Source organism: Acomys minous, assembly GCF_964271855.1.
Source record: "Acomys minous genome assembly, chromosome: 16".
Lineage (NCBI taxonomy): Eukaryota > Metazoa > Chordata > Mammalia > Rodentia > Muridae > Acomys > Acomys minous.
Window position 1 is genome coordinate 93781447 of NC_140498.1, and position 13245 is coordinate 93794691.

At 50.3% G+C, this 13245-nt stretch overlaps 1 long non-coding RNA gene across 9 annotated transcripts; it reads left to right on the plus strand.

The window, feature by feature from the left end:
* Window positions 1–1897: 1897 nt before the first annotated feature.
* On the plus strand, window positions 1898–9334 carry LOC311587582. 9 transcript variants are annotated; one of them, XR_014775913.1, is made up of 8 exons: window positions 1898–2030; window positions 3864–3989; window positions 4967–5224; window positions 5634–5928; window positions 6807–6919; window positions 7959–8065; window positions 8677–8811; window positions 9071–9334. It is a non-coding gene; the product is annotated as an uncharacterized lncRNA (long non-coding RNA). The 9 variants fall into 9 exon arrangements; XR_014775909.1 differs by having other exon boundaries at window positions 5634–6919; XR_014775910.1 differs by having other exon boundaries at window positions 5634–6919; window positions 8712–8811.
* Window positions 9335–13245: the final 3911 nt, after the last annotated feature.

Here is a 13245-nt window from a genome sequence, read left to right on the forward strand (position 1 = left end):
GTGTATGTATGTGTGTGTTCCTCCAAATTACTCAGTTTGTTGAACAACAGAGGTGCTCAGGGTATTACCCCTATGCTGCGCACCCTGGAACAACAGGACAGATTTTTGGGTCCCACCCCACACTGGCTGGATCCAAGCGTTTGTACTGAGCTCCTGGGGGTATCATTGCCATGCGTGGCCATTACAGGCCACTGCTGTGTGAGACCAAACTGTTTTTAAAGGCTCTCAACTGACAGTAGGTTATTTAGCCCCACTTTTCAGGGTGGTCTGTAGAGACAGTGAGAACGTTAGCTCTCTCAGCTTCCTGACGGCTTCCGATGGCTTCACTACAAACCCTTCGGTACAAATCTATCAAAGCCTGGGGGGAGATTGTAAGTGATGCACACCCGGGCTCCACATCAATCAGTGAATCAGTTTGAGTCATCGTCAAAGCCAACCTACTAACCGTCAACTGTAGTCACAGCTACCCACCTTAAGGCGTCTCAAGGGGGTGGGTTTCAAGATTCAGGCAGCCTCCACCACTAGGTGGCTCTGCGAGTCCCTTCACACACTCAGCATCTTGCCTGCTCACGGTTGTGAACCAGGCTGCTGCAGCATTGAAGCTCCCATCAGCACATCACCACTGCTTCCAAAAGACAGGAAGTAAGGTTCTGGAAGCAATGGGGGAGGGGCGTCAGGAGCTCTACCAAGACTCTCCTTCCCTTCGCTAGAAAGGGCAATGTTATCTAGGGATCAGCTTGTAGTCTTCATTATATGTCTCAGCAGTAGAAGTGTGTCACATGACCCTCTAGCACGTAAAGGTGCAAGCTACAGTCTAGCTGCAAGGGAGTCTGGGAGCACGGAGATCTTAGAGAGACCTTTTGTTTAAACCAAATGAATGCATGTCCTGGAACACATCCAAAGATATTTGGGTTTCTCCAGTAACACACACACACACACACACACACACACACACACACTCACACATACACTCACACACACACACACTCACTCACACACTCACATACTCATACACACACTGTAAAAGTTACTAAATTAGGTTATAATGTAACTTATTTTATGAATATATACAAATTCAGCAGAATCCCCCACAAATATCTTTCTTAAAAATATTTATTTATTTATTTATTTGTGTGTGTGTGTGTGTGTGTGTATCTCTATGCACCACATACATGCAAGTGCCCCTGGAGGCCAGAAGACAGCGTTGAGTCCCCTAGAACCAGGACTGAAGTTGTCTTTGAGTCACTTGATGTGGGTGCTGGGAACTGAACCCTGGTCTTCTGTAAGAGCAGTAGGGGGAAGGACGAGAAAGAGAGGAAGGGAAGGAAGAAGATGGGGTGCGCAGGCGACCCCTGTGACACCCCATCCTGTGGGTTTACTCCTGTGACAAGACATCCAAGGCAAACAACTTAAAGAAGGAAGGACTTATTTTGGCTCACAGTTTTAGTGGACTTGATCCACAGTGGCGGCCTTGCTCCTGGACCTGTGGTGAGTTGGAAGCATCGTGTTGAAAGAACATGGCTAAGAAAAGCTGATTGCCTTGTGGCAGCCAGGGAGCAGAGAGGGGGGCGGAGAGACAAAGTGTGCCCTTAAGAGACACCTCCTGGGGACCTGTTTCCTCCAGCTCAGCCCCACGTTCCATGGGGTCCACCGACTCTCAACAGCCCAGTCATTGTGAACTCACCAACAGAGAATCCATTGGCTAAGTCACCACCATTATGATCCAATGCCGTCCACCTCTGTACCTGATGCTGGGGACCACGGCTTCATAAGGGAGCCCTTGCTGGGGGGACACTTGATATCCAAAACATAACGGAGATGGAGGAGAGTGGAGAGAGAGGAGATAGAGCCCTAGGGGTGGGGAGGGATGGGAAGGGTTGGGAAGGGGTGGGGGAGAGGAGACTCTCATTCTGAACATGAGGCTAAACACAGACAGTGATGTGAGCTATAGGGCTGCAAGTGTTCCTACAGTAGAAATGTGTGGTAGCGGGAGGGAAGAAAGCAGCTTCCAGGCAGGGGAAGCTATATGGGTGAGTGGGCAGGAGAAGCTTCTGGGAGGCTCACAGAATGGCTTGTTTACAGGGGGAGCATGTTAACCCCAGGAAAATATGCAGACAGAGCTGATCTCCTATGTATAGACAACGAGAGGAGGGTTATGCTAACTTGGTGCAGAAGGACGGCTGGCTTCTTTGCTCTCAGTTTGCAGTGCAGGAGTGGCAGAAACAGATTGAGGCTTTGTCTAGAAGTATGCATGGCAGACCACAAAGAAAATCTAGAAAGGTCTGCTCACTAGTGGGGATCTGGCTGCGGTATCCAGGAAGCTAGGCTCTGGTGCTCTGTGGTGTCTTGAATTCTCCTAAATCAGCATGTTTGATGGTGTCACTGATGGTCCCATACCCTGTTTACAGCAGGCAGGAATCAGGTAGGCAAGAGATGGCTCACCCACAGACAAAAAGACTTCTGTTTGGACACAGTCCTCAGCCTCTCTGTGTTCGTGAGTTCTCATTGGCGAAATGGGGAACAAGACAACATGATTTATCAGGAGATCAAAAGGAGCCTCGAGCCCTCGGTAGCATTGATACGGATCTCACCTGTGACAGATCAGGCCAAAAAGGCCACCAGTTCACAGACTTTTCCATATTTATGCATGTTAGTGACTGATCATCTCACTTCTGACCCACTCTCCAGAAAAGCCATGTGGTTGGAAAGAACTTTCTTCCAGTGCTCTGGAAATGGGAACCAACTCCCCAGCCCTATCCACAAGATCCCAAGCCCCTCTCACTCTCAGAAGATGCCGCTCAGAGTTTCTACTTTATCTCATTTGATTTGTTCATTCATCTTTCTATCCATTTATCCACCCACCCATCTATTCATTACCCACCTGGCTACCCACCCACCCATCCACCCATTCTTCCATCCACCCACCCACCCACCCACCCATCCACCCATCCATCCATCCACCCACCCACCCACCCATCCATCCATCCACCCACCCACCCACCCATCCATCCATCCACCCACCCACCCACCCATCCATCCATCCACCCATTCACCCATCCACCCACCCACCCATCCATCCACCCACCCATCCACCCACCCACCCACCCATCCATCCATCCACCCACCCATCCACCCACCCACCCACCCATCCATCCATCCACCCATTCACCCATCCACCCACCCACCCATCCATCCACCCATCCATCCATCCATCCACCCACCCATCCACCCACCCACCCATCCATCCATCCACCCATTCACCCATCCACCCACCCATCCACCCACCCATCCACCCACCCATCCATCCATCCACCCATTCACCCATCCATCCATCCATCCACCCACCCATCCACCCACCCACCCACCCACCCATCCACCCACCCATCCATCCATCCATCCATCCACCCATCCATCCACCCACCCATCCATCCATCCACCCATTCACCCATCCATCCATCCATCCACCCACCCATCCACCCACCCACCCACCCACCCATCCATCCATCCACCCATTCACCCATCCACCCACCCATCCACCCACCCATCCACCCATCCACCCATCCACCCACCCATCCATCCACCCACCCATCCATCCACCCATCCATCCACCCACTCACCCACCCATCCATCCACCCACCCATCCATCCATCCACCCACCCATCCATCCACCCACCCACCCTCCCACCCACCTACCCACCCATCCATCCACCCATCCACCCACCCATCCATTCACCCATCCACCCACCCATCCATCCATCCATCCATCCATCATCTTTTTATCCAACTAACCACTTGCCATATTCAGACTGTGTGAGACATAGAATAAGAAGCAGTCCCTGCTTTTTAACCATCTTGTCTAACAGTGGAGAAGAGAACACAGGAGCAAGGAATGGGATAGAAGAAGCTGCCAGGCACGTTAAGATCCAGAAAGCAACTTCCAGCCCAGGAGTCAAGGGGAAGAAACTGGCATCTAAGCTAAGTTAAATAAAGTAAGAGAAAATAGGGCATATCCAAGCAAAGGGTGGACAGTCAGACTGTCTGGGTTCAAGAACATCCAGACTTGGCACTCAGTGAGAACTGCAGGAAAGATGGGGCACACTTAGCAGGGCACACACACAGATTACGAAACCTTCTGAGGAAGCCTTTTCAAGGGCAGCAGGGAGCCACCGGAGGCTGGCTGAGGAAGGTGGTCAGTCCGGTGGTTTGGAGAGACCGTGCTGACTGCCTTGAGGAACTCAGTTGGAGCTCATGAGACTGACTGAGCTGATGAAGTTGTTCAAGGCTGGGTGGCAGCAGGAAGTAAATAGTCTGGGCCATACTTATAGGGCGTACCCAACAGTATATACGGAAGCTGCCTCAGGGAGAAGAGGTGCTTGTATGTCCACCATGATGGCAAGTGGCTGGAAGGTCATGCGTGGAACAGCATCATGGTGCAAAGAGTCTGTGGGGTGGATGTGTCAGCTGACCCTTTCATTAGCAGGGCACACCCATCTCTAGGGTGCACTAATGACCGTTGTTGATCTGGCCGGTTCTCCCAGGAGTTTGAACTAGGTCGACAGTTACTCCAGGAAGCAAGTTGTCCCTTGGAACATTCTCTTAAAGAGGGACACTCTTTTCTGCACAGTTTTCAAACTCCATACAAGATGCACTCATTCCCTGCCTTGTGTGTCATGGCTGTGCTGACCATTCCTGTGCAAGCTTACATTCTAGATTACAGTTCTGCTGTATTCTCACGAGGCACTAAATCCTCCTAAGCGCTAGGGAATGCCATGGTCACAAGAAGAGTGTATCAGTTAGCTATCGCTGTGTAACAAAACATCCACACAGACCAGTGCCTTAAAATATTAACTATTTAGCTATTGGTAATAAAAACTGGGCTCAGGTAGATAATTTTTCTGATCAATTGGATTCCAGTATCTCTGTTCAGGTACAGCTTGGATTCTATCCTGATTTTCATGTATTTTAGGGCCTCAACATATGGGATAACTGCTCTGAGCTGTCTCTGGTCCATGTATCTCTCCACAAGCATTCTCCTGAAGGCTTGTTGCTATTCACATGATACAGGAAGGTTTGCCAGAGAGAGTGGAAAGTGTGCACAGACTCTTGAAGCTGAGCCCGGAAACTGACATGACACCACTTCTGTCGCATCCTGTTGTCCAAAGCTAGTCATGACGCTAAGCCAAGATTCGGGCAATGAGGAGAGCTGCTGGCTCCAATATGAAAGGTCTGGGCAAGGGGCAGGGGCAGGGGTGGAGTGGAGGTAGGGATGAGGCGGGGTGGGGCCAGGGTGGGGCTGGGGTGGAGTTGAGGTAGGGATGAGGCGGTGTGGGGCGGGGTGGAGTGGAGGTAGGGGTGGGGCCGAGGTAGGGCCAGGGACAGAAGCAAAGTAGGAGGAAGAATCGAAGCAATTTTGGCAATGTACCCCAGAGACCCATGCACTTCCAATCTTATCAGATAAATATCACAAAAAGAGGGTTTTGATGGGTGTGTGGGTGAGGGGTAGGGACACCGTTCTGACGTTTGTAGCCAACCCAAAGTCCCATTGAGACGTTCTCCGTGCCCTGAGGAAATTCACTGCCTCAGTCAACGTTGGCTATTTTAACTCTCTGACCGTTGCCATGCTCTCTTTTCAGCTCCCGGGATGGGCCTCTCTGCACAGATGTCAAAGAAAGGAGGTGTCGGCAGAGTTCACTGTGGCCTGAGGAGACTGTGGCTCTCCCGGCCCACACAGTTGCCTTCGGCAGGGCTGCCCTGAACTATTAATAAACTGTCCCCTGGGCGCTGTCTCCTGGGAGGACCTATCAGCCCAGTTCCTTCACATCCGGCCTCACCCTGCCAGGCTGGGAAGAAAAACCTCTCTGTGAGATAAGAATTCGCAGATGTCAGTAGCTTGGAGGAGAAGCTCCCAGGTCCATTTCCACGGGAAAGGTCACGCTGCTTCTTTTGTGGTGTTTTGAGAGGAAAAAAAACCTCTAGTACAAGTAACTTCTTAAATGCTGATGGCATCAAGGTCCCTGGGGAATAGAAGTTAGAGGTGGGGGAGCTGACTGCTGATGGTGTGGGGAGGATGCAAAGAACTTTCAAGGACTCAAGTGAGGGGCGGCTGGGCTTTAATTCGATTCTAAGTTAGGCTAAGGCAACTGCCTTTTAATCCCGGCCTCCTTGTTGCACTGGCCACAAAGGAGACAGGACAGGAGCGTCACAGAACAGCCACAGTAACTCTCTTCTCTATGTGCCAGCCACTGAGCTTTGTACTGGGGCTGCAGAAAAGGAACAGCACTTGTTCTGTTCTTTTAACTTTTAAATTTTTATTGTATGTGCATTGGTGTTTTGCCTGCGTGTATGCCATATCTTGGAGTTATAGACAGTTGTGAGCTGCCATGTGGGTGCTGGGAATTGAACCCAAGTCCTTTGGAAGAGCAGTCAGTGCTCTCAACCGCTGAGCCATCTCTCCAGCCCCCGGAGTTCTGTTCTTAAGAGCTCGCAGTCTAGACAGAAGTGGGATGAGTAAAAAGACTGGGGCTACAGAAGAGTAAGGAGCCCTGAGGATACCGGGGGCACCGTTCGTTTGGGGGCCTGTGCTGGGTCTGGACTCGGGTGCGCCTGGCACGGAGCAGGGCCTCATTCTGATGTGCTGGCTGCATGGCTTTGACAAAATGCATCCACACGCTCCTTCCAGGAGTATCAGCCTTTACGCACGTGGGTGGAGGCAGCACGTTCTCTGTCTAGAATCTTGCTCTCTCTGTTGACCCTCCTGGAAAACTGTTAGGCACTGTTCAAGTCTTGGCCTTTAATGCCCATCACAGGGCATTCTGAGAAGTCTCTGCAGTCTACTGAGGTGGATTTATCCTTGCTTCAGAATACCCCAGCACACCTGCTTGATGCTGAGCAGACAAAGGAGGCTGTTGTAATTTTTCAGGTACTGGTTTCTAATCTCTTGTTTGGAACACTGTCCAGGTGTTTGGAATTGGTGTGGTTGCGCCTGGCCCCCAGCAGCAGCTCAGTAAGTGCTCCTGGCTGGATAGGGCACAGCGAATTGTGCTGGGGGACCACAGGTCAGACGCCCCATTGAAATGCCCAGGTTCCTAGCTCAGGAAACAGAGTGTGGGCCCAGCTGCAAGTTCCAGAAGAGAGATGCTGGTGTCGCTTTCCTTCTGCTGCATGGGCACCACCCTTTGCGTCTCATCTGAGGGTCAGACGGAGGCCAAGGCTGCCTGCATCTGAGAACAAGATGATGCTGTGTCTCCTGCAGACACGTCACAGGGATCCTTGACCAAAAGACGCCAGAGTCCCGCCCTCTGCTGTGTACAGTCTGACAGTGGTAGACCTTACTGTTTCTGAAGATGTCACCCTGGTCCTGGCCACCGTCATGTCCTGACTGCATGGTGGTAACCATCCCATAATTGACTTCTATGCTTCAGCGCTGACTTCTCTGTCCACCTTGACCCTTCTGGCTGACTAAGCCCAGCAGCTAGAATGTTGCTGTGAATACCATATCCCTCTCCGGCTACACCCAGCCCATGCTTTCCAGGGTGCTGAAAGACACTGTCTTTATCACAGCTCTGCCTTTTATGCCCCCTACTCTGCCCCCTAGACAGCTCCATCTTTTTTTTTTTTTTTAACCTTTTTTCCCCCTTCACAGACCTTACAGTATTCTTCCATTATACCAAACACACTCCTGCCTCAGGGGGGCCTTTTTGCTTGCTATGCTTTGCTGAACAGGTGACCTCCCTGACCCCAGCTAAGATGTCCACAAGGCTCTCTTCCCTCATCTCCTTCCAGGTCTTTTCTCAAATGTTATCCTATCAGAGAGGCCTCCCCCAAGCATCCTATGTAAACTAGCAAGTGCCACAACCCCAGGGCCTGCCTGACATCTTATTCTGCCTGATTCTCCCATAACACTTATCACCAACGACATGTGTATTTATAAATATGCTCTGTCCATCTTTTCCTGCAAGGTTTAAGGCAGCAGCAGCAGCAGCTGGGCCACGTCTGCACACTGATTTGCCTTCCATGCTTGAAACAGCATCTGGCTCTCCATGTTGGCTACATGAATAAATGCAATGTAAGAACAGGTGTGGTCCTTGAGACACCACACATCTCTGTGAGGGAGGCAAGAGATGATGGATCCATTTGGGGAGAGGCCTTGAAGGCTTGAGGCGAGGGAAGCTTTATGAAGATGCTCTCTCACTGGGGTGTGGAGCTGATGGTGAGGGTTTACAGTCATTCTCCTGTCTGCGAGAACCATATAAGCCAGCCTACACGTGGTCAGTCCTGTTCCGTGGACCAGCTGCACCCAGTGTGACCAGTCCTGTTGTGTGGAGCAGCTGCACCCAGTGTGACTAAGGAGGAATGGGACTGGCTAAAGGGAAACAGCAGCTCACCAGGGCTGAAACCAGGACAGTCTCAGTCTTTGGGACATCTGGTAGACCTCACACATAGGGTGAAGAGTTGCACAGGGTTCTCATGGGTTCTGGTCTAGGCGGAGGGCTCTTTCCTTGATGAGACTGCAAAGCCTAGTACAATGGAGGGTCTTGAGTAGGAAGTTTTTTAGGAAGGCAGATTATGATGTGAGGCTGGTGTAGAGCCTTGATGCCCAAGGCTTATGAAATGTTTTATTTCTTTCCTACATTGCATGTTCCCCCCTTCTCCCTCCCTCCCTCCCTCCCTCCCTAGCTGACTTAAGGAGTACACCTATTTCTCCACAACAGTTCACCTCCATTGTCAATTCTTAGCACCGATCAGTCTTAACTGCACCATTCTTGGAAAGACAATATGATTGGTTTATCCATGCTCAGCAGGACATGCCTGGTGGGTATAAGAAAACATGAAGTGACTCCCCTGCCAGGGGAGGGGACAGTGGGAAGACACTCTCAAGTGTTTAGTGTGGCGCTATAGCTGATGCAGGGGAGGGAGACCTTTACCCTGGGTATCTCAGCATCTGGATCTGTATCCAGCACAGCCATGGTAGACATGAGGACCTTCCTGTGGGCAGGACCACAGTCTGGGGATCTGTAAGGGATGTCACTCACTGGATGCCAAATCTTGCTTTCTCTTTATTCGTGGACAGGTCTCCAGGAAGTGGAGACATTCTGCCTGAGGAGTGGATGACATGCGGAAGCGGGCTGCCTGCTGACACCGGAGCATACGGCATTCACCTATAAACTGGGAGATCTGGGAAGTCAAGATGGATATGCGGGTAAAGAAGCCACTGCGGATACTGTGATGGCCTGAATTAGCGCCCAAGGCCTCAGATGGCAGGGAGAACCAGCTTTCCCAAATTACTGTCTGGCCTCACAAACATACCATAGCATGTGAATACCCCCACCCGCACACAAACGAATAAATGTAAAACTAATTTTGGTTTCCTTTTGCAAGACAGGGTTTCTTTGTGTATCCTTGGATGTCCTGGACTTACTGTGTAGACCAGACTGTCCTGGAATCCACCGTGATCCACCTGCCTCTGCCTCCCGAGGGCTGGGATTTACAGGCATGTGCCGCTGCACCCAGCAATGTAAAACTTTTTTAACTAGAAAGTTACGTGTGAAGGAATCAGGTTCATTGGAATACTAGGCCACTGGGCCTACAGGACACTTCCTTGCAGACTGTGTTTGCAGGGCTTGAGACCTCCCAGAACTTAGCACTCAGATACTATCACTAATCAGCCCAAACTTCTGCCTCAGGGGGCCTGCCTCCATGCTAGGCCACCTGTTGCTCATCTACGATGGCCTGGTGGCATGCAGAAAGAGTATGGGGCTGACGTGGGGGAGCAGTTGGTGACCTGGGGGGATCTAGAGGTGACCTGAGGGGAGTGATGCTAACTTTCCCTGTCTGGGGGCTTGCCACAGCAGAATCTGGAGCAGGGAGAGACACCAGCAAGGGGGAAGATGGAGCCTAACGGGATACATGCTTTCCCAAACAGGAGTTCTTGTGCACACAGGCCTGGGTGACATCACAAGATGGCATTCTTCTCAATTCTCAGAGTGATGTAGAATTGTAATACTGTTTGTCCTGTGACTGTGAAAAACAAATTGGTGACTGGCCCAGGACGTTCACCCATGAACGTGGGTGGGCGCTAGCAGGCTGCATGTCTGCTGCCCACCTTTGTAGACAGTGGTCGCACCTCTTCCCTTTCTAGTCTCTCCTCACACTCCTTCCCCTGTCTGAGCCTATGAGCGGGCACCAGGCCACAGTGAGTGTTCAGCACCACGGACAGCGGCACACGCGCTCCTGTGCTGCATCTGCTCTTTCCCAGGGGTAAAGTCAGGCTGCCTTTGCGCTGCCGGCCACAGCGCTTAAGCATCAGTGGTACCACTGAGGCATTTCGGCTCCTGTTACCCACTCCTGCCAGTCTCTGTATCCACTCTGTCACAGTTTCCGAAAGACGGGGAGTGTTGTGGCGATTTCTAGTTATTCCAGCAGTTTCCACCAACACCAAGGCCCACGAAATCCCCATTTCCCCTCTTCGGTGCTCTTTAGCTCGAGTCATTTTAAGAAGGTGTCCGGTCCATGGGTCCAAATCTTTCCTCACAGAGAGCATGCTTGGGGAGTTAGTTGGGGAAATGGCTCAGAGGGTAAGAGCACTTGGGGTGCAAATGTGATAATCTGTGTCCAAATCCCCAGGACCTATGCGAAAAGCCATACACTGTTGTGAACACACCTGTAACCCAGCTCTGAGTGCGGGAGCAGAGATGGGTGGATCAGTGGGGCTCGGTGCCTGACAATCCAGCTCCAGTTCTCGGTGAGAGATGCCATCTCGTAACGTGGAGAGTGGTAGGGCAGGATGTCTGACATCCCCTGGCCTCCACATGGGCACCTGCATCTGCACACACATGTGTACCCCTCTCTCTTGCACACTCATGCACACATGCAGTGAAATGGAGGGGAAAGGAACATCTCTATGTTAAGAGCCCTCACCCCCAAGTAACCACTTTGGTCTTTCTGTCTTCCTTGAGGACTTGGTTATGATGAGCTCTGCTCTCCAAATGCTCATTGCATAGATGGGACAGAGCTTGGGGCCAGCCCTCATAGACCAGCATCCTGTCCACAGGCAGAAGTGAACACACACGCATCCTCTCTCTCTCTCTCTCTCTCTCTCTCTCTCTCTCTCTCTCTCTCTCACACACACACACACACACACACACACACACAACCACACACACAAGAGATGGTGGCAGCCTAGGCACTTCTGGGAGGCAGATGCCCAGCAGTGACTTGATTAGACGCGGAGCCTCCTTCCTCAGGCTCCCAGTATAATGAGTCTTTTCTTCACAATTCTGCCTACACTGCCAGCAAACAGGACCTGTTTGGTGTGAATAATTCAGTGTTCTATGGCATTCGTTCTGCCTTCTACTGTGAGCACAACACTGCCAGAGACTGCTAACTACTCCCAGGGAGCAGAAATCAGCTCTGCTTTGCCTCTGAGCTAGAAAACACTTGGGGAAAAACTGGAAAGAGAATAGAAAAAGAAAACACTCCCTCCCACTGACAGAAAGCACCCCCACCTTCCCAGCATGCAGCAGTACATAGCCTTCCTCTCCTTGAAGCTTCAGATGTCCTCTAGGGAGATTTTGGGTTTTTTCTTTCTTTCTTTTTTTTTTCTTTTTCTTTCTTTCTTTTTTTTTATCTGAAAATGCAGTTTCATGCTAAACAATGAATTTTAAATGGAGAACCCAAGTCTGGGCAGATGCTCCCAGTGTGTCTGCCCAGAGAGGCCTGGCCACTTACAGCTCACAGAAAGTGCTCTTCCCACCTGTGTGACCTTGGCCAAGTTGATTCTCTTCTCCGGGCACATTTGTAAATTAAGAATACATTTAGAGACCAGAAATTTCTTTTCTTTCTTTTATTTCCAGTTATGTATGTGAAAGAGCTTGTGTGCCTGCTTGGGTGTTCATATGTGTGTGTGTCTGTGTGTATTGTGTATGTGCATGTGTGTGGTATGTGTGTGAGTGTGTGTGTATGTGAGTGGATGTAAAGCATGTATGGTGTGTATTTGAGCATATGTGCATGTGTTTATATGGGTGTATATGTATGATGTATCATGTATGTGTGAGTATGTATAAGTGCATGTGTGTGTTTGTGTGTGTGCATGTGAGTCAAGCATGTATGGTGTATATTTGAGCATATGTGTGTGTACATGTGTGATGTGTGTGAGTGTGTATGTGCATATATGTGTATATATTTGTGTGTGTGAGTCAAGCATGTATGGTGTATATTTGAGCATATATGTATGTGGTTGTATGTGTGTACATGTGTGATGTGTGATGTGTATGCACATGCATATGTGTGTGTGTGTGCATGCGTGTGTATGCTAAGAGGTTACTGTGAAGGCAGTCAGGCCCATGTGTACAGAATCCTCCATTCTTTGCAGCCTTTGGGAATCATTGCCACACCCTCATCCAGTTCCTAAAAATACTCAAATCTCACCTAACCCAGTGATCTCCAATGCTATCCATTTTGTTATAATGATGGTGGCCGGAGCCATTTGGAATTGAATTCTGGTGGGTAAAGTAAATACACATTTTAAAACCTGTCCCCCTGATGACGGGCACTGGCTAGATCTTGGCGGCTAGGAGTGGTGAAGCTGGGATGCAGACGCCTCTGATGCAGTCATCCAGCAGAGAAGTTGCGGAGTCAGCCGATGGATCTGTTTCCTGAGGAGCCTCCATCCTGCGCTCTGCACTGGCTTTACTCGTTTATCTGTCCCCACCCTCAGTGAAGAAGGACAAAGGACCACATCACATCCGCAAGGGCATCTCAGTGTCTTGGCTGCTGGTGGCAGCCCTAGGCGTGGGCGGGGACACCTCACAGAACTTTCTGGTGAAGTTAGGATTGTTATTTTTTTAAGTCGTAATTTTTTTTTTTTGGCTGTTTGAATTTCTTCTCTTGAGAAAGTTTCTATTTATATTGTTTTTTCCAGTTTTAACTGGGCTTGTTATTCATTTCTCAAGTCCCCCACACAGTCTGGATATCAATCCTTTTTCAGACGAGGAGTCTGTGACTTGTTTGAAATCCTGTAGGTGTCGATCTGTATGCAGCCGATCGAGTCTCTGAGTGGATATAATCGTAATACATTATAGACACGTATGAAATCCTCAAAGGATAAGAAAACATAAATAAAATGAAATTAAAACTCAAAAAGCAGCTAGCTCCGGAAGAGGCCCCAGGACAGGATAGAAGGAGGGAGGCTGCAGACCAGGTGCTCAAGGCAGAGTCAGGCATGGAGTGTTTATCCTCTCGAGGCGC